At 42.5% G+C, this 10,020-nt stretch overlaps 1 protein-coding gene across 1 annotated transcript in view; it reads right to left on the bottom strand.

Annotated features, from left to right (window-relative positions):
• Lypd6 (LY6/PLAUR domain containing 6) overlaps window positions 1–9,708 on the bottom strand; it is a 117,121-nt gene extending 107,413 nt beyond the window's left edge. The window contains exon 1 of the mRNA XM_051184722.1: window positions 9,557–9,708. The gene's annotated coding sequence lies outside the window, so the exon portion shown is untranslated. The remainder of the gene's footprint in view (window positions 1–9,556) is intronic.
• Window positions 9,709–10,020: the final 312 nt, after the last annotated feature.

Consider the following 10,020-nt stretch of genomic DNA (forward strand, 5'->3'; position numbering starts at 1 on the left):
GCTCACCTCATCTGGAAAGTTCAATCTGAATAGCCTTGGGGGGAACTGTCTCCCACATCATGATGTTTTCACTAGTCTCACTGACCTACATTGAAAAACAGCACCGGCAAGGGGAGGAGTTCAATTCTGCACCATTCCTCAGAACTGATGAGACACACATCACCAGATGCTCCTTAAAACATTTCAATTGGCCCCCATTCCAGCATGTGACAGTAAACATGAAGAATGCTGGCCATGCCATATTAAATAGATCTGGTCTTGTCTAGGTCTCTGTTTTAAAAGGCACATTTTCCATGTGCATTATTCCCTCTGACAGGGGGAGGAGCCTCATGAGAGGTGGTTCTCAAACAGGTGTTCAAGAGCACAGAAGGCCAGTGCACACCTTGTTTACACAGAGCAACCTTGCTACAGCACCCTCTATTTTATCTAGGATCAAACACCCAACATAGCCTGTATTTATTTATAACTCAGAAGCCCCCCCATGTGACCTAGAGATACAGGGAAAATGGAGAATTAATAAAGAAGTTACAAGAAAATAATTCAGTCTGGATGAGAAAGAGGGCCATTATTGTCTTCCTTGAACTATTAATAGAAAGAAATTGCTTACATAGCTTAACATGGTTTGGTATAAAGTACAATGCAGCCTGGTTTTATTTTTATCTGTGAAGATGTCAGCTGCAATTTTCCAAAGTCCTGACTGCAGGTGACTCACAGCTTTGAGTCCGTTTCCCTACATCGTCTATACCTGGAAGATATTCCTAGGACACAAAGCCTGGATGGTCCTGTTGAGGCCCTCCACAGCATGTGAGATCTCTCTGTTCTCCTGGACATCCAGAAGCCACACTTAGGCAGGCAGCAGCTGTCATAATACACAAAACCTGCCCTTCCCATCCCATGCCTCCTGGATCTTTATGGCCATTCTCTATGAAAATTAACATTCCCATTGGTGTCTTTATTGGGGACTTTATCTATACTAGACAAAATGCTGGCATCCAAGAGAAACAAGTCACTATATAAGTAATTAGGTTGAATTTTTAAAAATTACACTAATGTAAAACACAGGGATCTGTAGAAGAGTTTAAACTGACACTGATGGGGGAATCAGATCAAAAGGCTTCTTTGGAGAGGTGCACTGGACTTGGCCTTGAAGGATAAAAAGGCTTGTCAACTGGGAAATGATGAGGACCACTCTTGACCAAGCAGTACTTCTCAGAGAACAAACCAGAAATACTGCAAAAGTGGCTGTGAATTTCCTGAGTTGGGTGACTGTGGTTCTACATTAAAAGAATTTGATAAAAAGAAAATGTTTCTATGAAGTTCTACATAAAAGAAAAAGCATGTATTTCTAATGCAGTCTTTTGATCTACAGAAAGTCAGTACATAAATGCCAAATATTACTTCTATGTAAGTCGGTATTTTAAATGGCAATATTTGAGAATAATTGAAAGTAGATTTTTTTTCCTCTCCAAGACAGAAACAGTCTAAGAAAGTCAATGTAGTCCAAATGGATAATCAAGTCAGAGAATGGTGAGATTCTTACAAGGGAAAAAGAAATAAATTCCAGGAAGATGTACAAGACCTTCAATTATTTATTCTACAACTATACTGTTAGAAGCCAGGGACTCCTGTACACTGATCTCCTTTTGGACTGTATGCCCAATTCATGCTTCACTTCTAGTCCATCATTTCAATAGGTCAGCAGAAATAGGAAGTTTTAAATGTCAAAAGGCATTACTTTGTTTCCCACTCATGTGGAACTTTAAAGTTTAATTGCAGAGCCCCTTGACTTTATATTTGAGGCAATGAAGTCCAGACAGTGGGTGACCAGCTCACTAAATGTCAACCAGCCAGGAAAACTGAACGAAAAGAATTTGCTGCAGGCAACACATGAAGGTAACTGGTAGAGCCAGCACAGGAGCACAAGCAAACCTTGACCCCTAAACATGCACACAGTCCAGCAGCCATGGAAAATTAACACCAGTGCTCACAAGCCGGTACCATGCTGTAGATGAGGAGCTTCAGAGACAGAAAGAAAAGGGTCGTAAGAACTCAAAATGAAAAAAGTTTATGCAGTATCTGAATTTCTGTACTCTCACACAGGAACAGGTGTTTCTGGATGTCCTGAAAGGAATCTTAAATACCATGCACCATTGCTAATATTATATACTTGGGATGGAAAAGGAAAAAAAAAGTTACAATCTTTTCCTCTGCTTCTTAGAGCATAAAAATGTTAGAAAAATTGAGGTTCACTTCAAATGCAGGGCCCAGAGGAGCTAGGGCTAGAACTAACCTGAAAAACCCCTCCCTGAGAACTGGCTTTTAAGGTGTCAGTGAAGCTTCCAAAGAAGACTCCACCAACAGTCGTACCCAGCTATTATGCCTATGAACCAGAACAACAAGCATGGGACAAGAACCCTGAGAGTGCAGTAGTGAGATGGGTAACTTGGTGGTAACCAACAGCTATCTAATTGACTTGAAATGCTCTTTGTTCTTATACCCACAGATAAGTGTAGTCTTCACTGTCATCAAGGAAATTTCTCTTTGCAATGGATGGAGACCACTACAGAAAACCACAACCAATCAAAATGCAGAGGTGTGGAGTTCAGGTAAGTGTACAATCCTGGTTTTAAGAATTCTTATGTCTAAGGCTTATGAAATCCATATCAAAGATCAAGATATCATAACCAATATTCATTTTGACTAACAATCCAATTTGTGGTAATTATTCATAAATACATTAGAAAGCATTTTAACCTAAATTAACCATATTCTCTGTATCCTCTTATCAAAAAAACAAGAATAAGCAGATGGGAATGCATGGCTGGAGACATGGAATTACAACATATTTGAGCTCATACTTTCTATCTAAACCCCTGGTTTGCAAATAACATTGGCTATGCCTGTTTTATTTTTTTAATTTTCATGAGAAGCAATCCAAATTCATTCTACTTGTAACTATGTCTACTACATTAGAATTGGACTTCAGGTATTTGTCTAGATCTTCTGTTGTAGCAACCCAGAAAGGGTAAAAATGTCAAAGGTACCAGTTGGAGCATCACACTTAGGCATTCTCTGTCAGCCATGAGTCTTTAAACTTGGTGTGCCCACTGTGGGTAGGAGGCTGGGAGACTTATCTGTGGAGTTGTTATAGAGATCTTGGTATCTAGGAGGATGAGGCTTCTAAGTGAAATGATCTTTCCCTAAGCCAATCCAACATGGTCGCCATAATCTTATTCCCAAGCTTCTCTGTGTGACCATTTCAAGGGTTCCCTAAAAGAAGACCCTATCCTAGAGCCTTCTGGTTTACATACTGTCTGGTTTGACTTACAGCAGTCTTGAAGTCTCATTAGTTGAATCTCTAATAGGTAGTAGGATCCTGTCACTTAAGCCATTATCTCTCCTAGCCAGCATTCTTAACATTCCATCATCAGTTAATAACTACATAGTTGGAACCCTCACTCACAATCCTGGGTAACAACCCAACTCAACATCCATGTGTTCTTATCTGACTCTTTGTCACACAGGTTTCTTAAATGACAGGAAGAGTGGCATGCCATAACATACACAGCAGATTTTATATCAGAACAAGATGAAAATCTTCATTTCTTCTGCTAAATCTTTCTAAAAAATATCTGGAATATTATCTTGATCATAATCCAATATTAAGTTGCTGCTAGAAAAAAATGTACAAGGAATTCTGAATCCCTCAAAGGGATCAGGTTTTAGTGTATCTTAGTCCACCCATATTGCCATAACAAAATGCCATAGACAGTCACTTTACAAACAAGTGGAATATATTGCTTAGAGATGTAGAGGCTGGGAAATCCAAGATGAAGGAGCCAGCAGATGTGCTGTCTGGGTAAGGGTCATGCTCTGCCTCTCAGATCACATCTTGTTACTTTATCTTCACATGGCTGACAGGCAAGAAGTTCTCTTCAATTTCTTCTGTAGAGGCACCAATACAGGGGGCTGGGCACTAACAGCCCTAATTCTTGACACTACAACATTTGTTTTTAGATTCTGACACATGGATTGGTAAGGTTAACAATATTCAAACCATCAAAAATCAATAATTAATAGTTTGAATGTTTCTTGCAAACTCTTTACCAAAAGAGTCAAGGCTAACTGGACATGTAGGTGTGCATGTGTGTGCGTGAGCATGTGTAAGGATGTATGTACATACTATGATAGATAGTCTACAATGACAAACACCAGCCACTTTCATGATACAAGAAAAGACAGGAAAATAACCAGACACAAGACTAAATCAAGACCAGCGAATCATGTTATATCAGAGGATAGATAACTCTCTGAACTCCTTATTCACATTTCTTTGATTCCCTAAGGCTTTCAGCCCCTTTATTCAATTCAGGACACTCAGCAATATTTATTCCTGGGAGATGTCTCTATGCCGTATACCAAGGCAAGTATAAATTCCTCTAGGAGGTAAGAAGTAGCTTGGCCCTTGTTTTCATGTAGGCTATGTGCTTGGTTCTTCACATCCTAAGAGTCACAGCAAACAGAATCCTGGCAGGTTTTGGCCAGCTGTGACAATTTATAGAAGCATTGGTGCCAAACAAAATCCATAAAACACTCATTTCAACATGCTGCTCTTTAGTGAAAGAATCCAGAGCTGGTGGGCAGTCAAACTCACATCCACATATCCATGGATGCTGAGAAGGCAGGAAAAATGATTGCCACTCAAATGTATCTTTCTTGATAGTAAGACATTGTACAAATCAACACTTAAAACAGTAGACCTTTTTTACCCCCCACACAATAAATTTCTTTATAAGAGCAATATATCACAGGCAGTGTAGAAATTTTTGATCAAGGGTTGAGGACGTGGCTCAGTGGATAAGAACATCTGCTCTACAAGCATGTGGTCCTGAGTGTGGCTCCCTGTCACTCATGCAAAAGGACAGGCATGACAATGCATGCCTGCAAAGCCCAGCATTTGTGGGGTAAATGCAGGCAGACCCTGCCTAGCTTAAAGAGCAAGCATTTTGAGAGAACCTATCTCAAAGCAATAAGGCAACATTAAGAGAGGAGCTCTGTTCTCTGTACACATGCACAGGCACACAGTCTCAACACACACACACACACACACACACACACACACACACACACACACACACACATTTAGATAAACTCACGGGTTATATACGTTTAAAAGCAGTTTTATAAGCCTCTCTTTTCTTCACACTGCCTTGAACATTTTTACTAAAAAGAAGAGCTGAGAGATGCCACCCAGCTATGCTGTCAGCTGCTAGGGACAGACTTTAAAACCACACCCCCATAAGCACACTAGGAACTGCTTTTCCAAATATACTTATCTGACTTTAATCTTACTTTTGTCTTCGCACTCAGACTGTCCTTTAAGTTGGTCCCATAGTGCCCTTACCATTAGCCATGGCCTATCATCTACACACATCTACAACGTGTTAAACATGACCATATCCAAACTACTTCCTGGAGGATTCTATTTGTCACTCACAAGTGCCTATTGATCCTACCTGCTTGGTTCCCATTCCTAACAAAATGCTGTAAATAAGAAAGAAACCAGAGGACATGTTAATTAATAACGTTCTCTGAAAGATTTTAAAAACATGCTTTCTGTAATATTTTTGTGACAACCCTATTTTCCTCCTCAACCCCTAGTATTAATCCCCCATTTTCCAAAATAGGCCATTATTTGTTATCATCTGTTTGCTCTTAATACTTCTGTCCCAATTACACACAGGACATAGTCTGATGTGATGGCCCAAGGGCATTTCCTGAAGCCTGTTTCCTAACTGGAGTCCTGCAGGAGGACACCAGCTAATCCCCCACTTGTGCTCTGAAGAGCTGTCTTAGGAACCAAGTCTCTCACACACACTTGGGTGAAAGTCATCCGGCCTTGGTGATTGACCTGTAACTAGCCTGTTGGTCAGGCCTGGAGTCCTCTGAGAACATGGCACTTCTTTGATGGGGGTTGTCCTCTGTATATATGTTTCTCTCATTGGTTGATGAATAAAACACTGTGGCCAATAGAGGTAGGGAGATAGGTAGGACTAGGATAATTCTGGGAAAGATAGGCAAAGTGAGCCAGCCAGAGTTGCGATGCTCCCAAAGGAATAACAGCATACCAGGCATTATGGGGTACACCACAGCCTCATGGCAATAAATAGATTGATAGAAAGGGGTTAATAATTAAGACTCAAGGGCAGCGGGACCTAGGACCTGCCTGGCCAAGAAAACTCTCTATAACACTTCTTGATCTATTACCTCCAGTGTGTGAACTGCTTGAGGGAGCCCGAGTGCTGGACTCTTACTCAGCAGAAACAGAAGCATCCACTTACACTCTGCATTATCTCTCTTGACTTCTGAGTGTATGTTTGTGTTTCAAAACGGTATCAGACATCTATCCCAATGACCCCTTTCAAACTCATTTCTTATTATTTCATGTCAATTTTACATAGGATATATCAACCTTCGTGAGGGTTATAATAATAACTTGATAGTCCTTCAAATAGTCCCTGTCATTCCATGTACTTAGGCGCAATCTTCTTTACTTTTCCCCTACGTATTCAGTGTTTTAAAGCACTTGAGTCTAAGACCTTTACTTTTCTTACTATACTTGGGTACCAATAAGGCAATTTATATACCCATCAATTTCTTATGTTTTATTTGATTTTCAAATATTTCCTTAATTTTCCCCACCATGTCAGCACTGAATTCCTTTTTTTATAATGATTATATATTTGGCCTCTTTCTTTGGCATGCCCTCTCCCATGCTGAACTAAAACCACTCTATATTACATACTATCATCTGTTTTATACGGTAGTCACGAAGTGAACAGTTCCTGAATGAAGGGATGGTACCAACACCTACCAGTCACGGGGCATTCCTAGGTACCACAACCCATGCTGGAGACTTTATATGCATCACATTAGAGTCAGGTGCTAGATGGTATCCATCAGCAGCACCCAGAGCAGGGCTGCTACAACTAGAGCATCAATAAATACTTCATGAGCAAATCAAACTACTGCATGAAACAGGTTCATTTTTCAGCACTGCAAAGAAGTTGAATTACAGAGATGTTTGATAACCTTCTGAAGTTTCACAGAACATGATGCCAAGACTTGAACCCAAACCCCACACAATTAACTAAACTTGGTGCTTGTGAACTCAATATGCACTACATTAATGCACACAAAATTAACCTCATGACTCTCAATAAACTTTGTGCCGTATCCCAAGTAAACATTCTGAGCCACCATTTTCCAAGAAAAGGTCTACAAATACTAGGTCCTCAACAAATAACCAGATAGGCAGAAATGTGTCAACTCTCTATGCAAGTAGACGAGTGTTCTCTCCCATCAGCATCTCCTGCTGTATATCTCTGGGACTTATTATTACCAGATATGCTCTTCCTATAGTAATTCTGGGTTGATTTGAGTCATATGAATAACAGGACAGAAACAATCACTCGTGATTTCATTGTCAATTGCCTACAGAACCTGTGAGGTGTTTCTGCTTACAAAGAAGAAAACAGGAATGCTTTTCAGATGCCCCTGACACTAGCTGGCCACCGATTTTCCCGAGACACCACCATGAGTACATTATCCTTTAGGGTTTGACTAATTGTATCTTTATCAACTAACTTTATCAGCTAACAGTGGTTCTTTAAAGCCATCGTTAGCCTTCTTCTTGAGCGTTCATCAGCCACACTTCAATGGAAGTGAAGTGACAGTAAGCAAAGCCTTTTAATGGTGATACAAAATTCCTGAAGCTATGGGTTGAACAATCAAGAGAGGTATAAAAATAAAAAATCAGCAAACAGCAGAATGTAAGTCATGAAGGTAGAAATTTTACAAAAGAATGGAAGGCAAGAAATACAGATGGTGTAAAGGAAGAATTCAGAAACTACCCTAATTTGAGCTCTATCATTCAACCTTGGAAATAAATCAATCTGAAAGCCTCAATTGTTCCATCTGGATAATGGGAGTGATACAGTATTACTTCCTCACAGATATTTCAATGTATCACATATATAACACCTTATGATACAATATATGATTATTTTTATCCATCATACATTCCAAGAATCAGTTCCATTTATGCATTTCACACTGTACACATTCACCCTACAAACCTTTTCAACAGCTTCAAATCGTACCCCCATGAACCACATCTACCTTTTTGGGTGGGTTGAGAAACATATTTTTAACCCAGGGAACTAACATACAATTCATAGTGAGCTATGTGTGCCCACAAGTTTGGAAAGCTACTGTGTGTTCTCAGGACTTGAATGCTGTAAACCGCTGTTTAAACAAGGAAGCCTCTTTTAAGTCCTCCTCAGCCTGCTGCCCTTGGATAAGGTACAAACTAAAACTGAAAGGGGATAGATGTTTTACATTTAAATGCATTTAACATCCATGTACATTAAACAGTTTCATGGACGATTGCACAAATACCTTTTGCAAACTGGGTTCACACAAGCACATATAACCATGTTGTCTAGAGAAATCAGGAACAGATTTAGATTTTTTTAAACAGCTACTTAGAGTTCCTGTCACTCAGAAGAAAATGTTAGGGCTGTTAAGTAAGTTGCTCCAATGTCAATGACAGCTGTCCAGAGCAGTGTGCACAAGAAATTAGCTTTAGCTTTCTCCTGGAGAATCTGAAGTCCCTCTCCTCCCACAAAGAAAACTGAATTTTGAAAGTCGTGCCTTGGGTATTTTATCAAACGGACAAACATACTATTCTTTTTAACATGTGTTATAGGGGCGGGGGTGGGGGGGTCAACCGTTGTTCACCAAATCGCTAATACAAATACTTGCACCTTCCCCAGAGCCCTCTAGTTAAAACAAGTCTTTGTGATTCCTAAGGAATACACTTATTGTCATCCTAAAGATATCTGTGACCATCATGGATAAAACTGCCCAAGCATCAAGTTTTTGAAACGGGACCAGGCAGGAGACAGGAATAGGAGTCTATGGAAGGACCAAAATGAGTCATATACCAACAAATAGAGCGCTTTCTGTTGAAATTAAATGCTTAGTTAAACAGGAGTCAACACAACGACTGTAACCTGAGAAGCAGACAGAAATCAAGTCTAAGTGAAGTCCCCACTCCCTCAGTGGGTAGTTCCCACTTGGGTCGCCAGGGTGGGTGGTCTCAGGGCCCAGCAGCTGGGCGGTGCCCTAACACACTGCGTCTCCCACAGCCGCCTCGGGTGGGCAAAGCCTGGCAGCAACACGTGGGGCGCGGCTACTCCACCGCCCAGGAACTCACTCCAGCGGGAGTTCTGAATACAGGCTGGCCCGGGCCTGAGAAGCTTCCCAGCCTTGAACTTGGCGGCTCCGGATGTTTGCATCCCTCCGGGGCGCGCAGGGGTGGGGGGGGGGGCGCACTCTCAACCTGCTTGCTGCTCTCAGCATTTCGCCCGCCACGGAGCTCAGCAGCCACTACTCCGACCCCCGCAGGACAGCCCCCGGGTGGCACTCCGGGTCGCCTGCACCCAGCGCCTCCTTTTGTGCCCCCACCTCCGACTGTCCTCCTTCCACTCACCTGGGCTGCACGCGTCCCTGCCGCCAGAGGCAGCCCGCTGCCCCATCCCACGAACACTGCGGCGCCCCTCGCGTGTGCAATGCGGAGCGCCGCCCGCGCGCAGCCCGAGCAGGGAGCGCAGCAGCAGAAGGAGTGCACGAGCGCCGCGGGAGGGACGCGCGGGGCGGCGGGGGGCGCGCGCCACTCCCACTCGCGCCCGACCTCGAGGGTCTCGAGGCCAATCAGCGCGTGCAGGAGGAGCCGAGCCCTCCACGGGACTCGTTCATTGGCCTGGCGCGCACCGCCCAACTAGCGGGGATCAGACCCAGCATCCAAGTCTGCAAACTCCCACAGAAAACTGTGGTGGAAAACGGGGAACTAGGGACCTGTCCGGGAAGCGGGTTCTCGTGGAGTGTCCATGGCTATCTGTTTGTTCAGGTTGCAGGTCTCTTCCTGTGAGCGACACCCCTGCCTGAGCTGCGCAG

This window comes from Phodopus roborovskii, unplaced genomic scaffold (genome assembly GCF_943737965.1).
Source record: "Phodopus roborovskii unplaced genomic scaffold, PHOROB, whole genome shotgun sequence".
Classification (NCBI taxonomy): domain Eukaryota; kingdom Metazoa; phylum Chordata; class Mammalia; order Rodentia; family Cricetidae; genus Phodopus; species Phodopus roborovskii.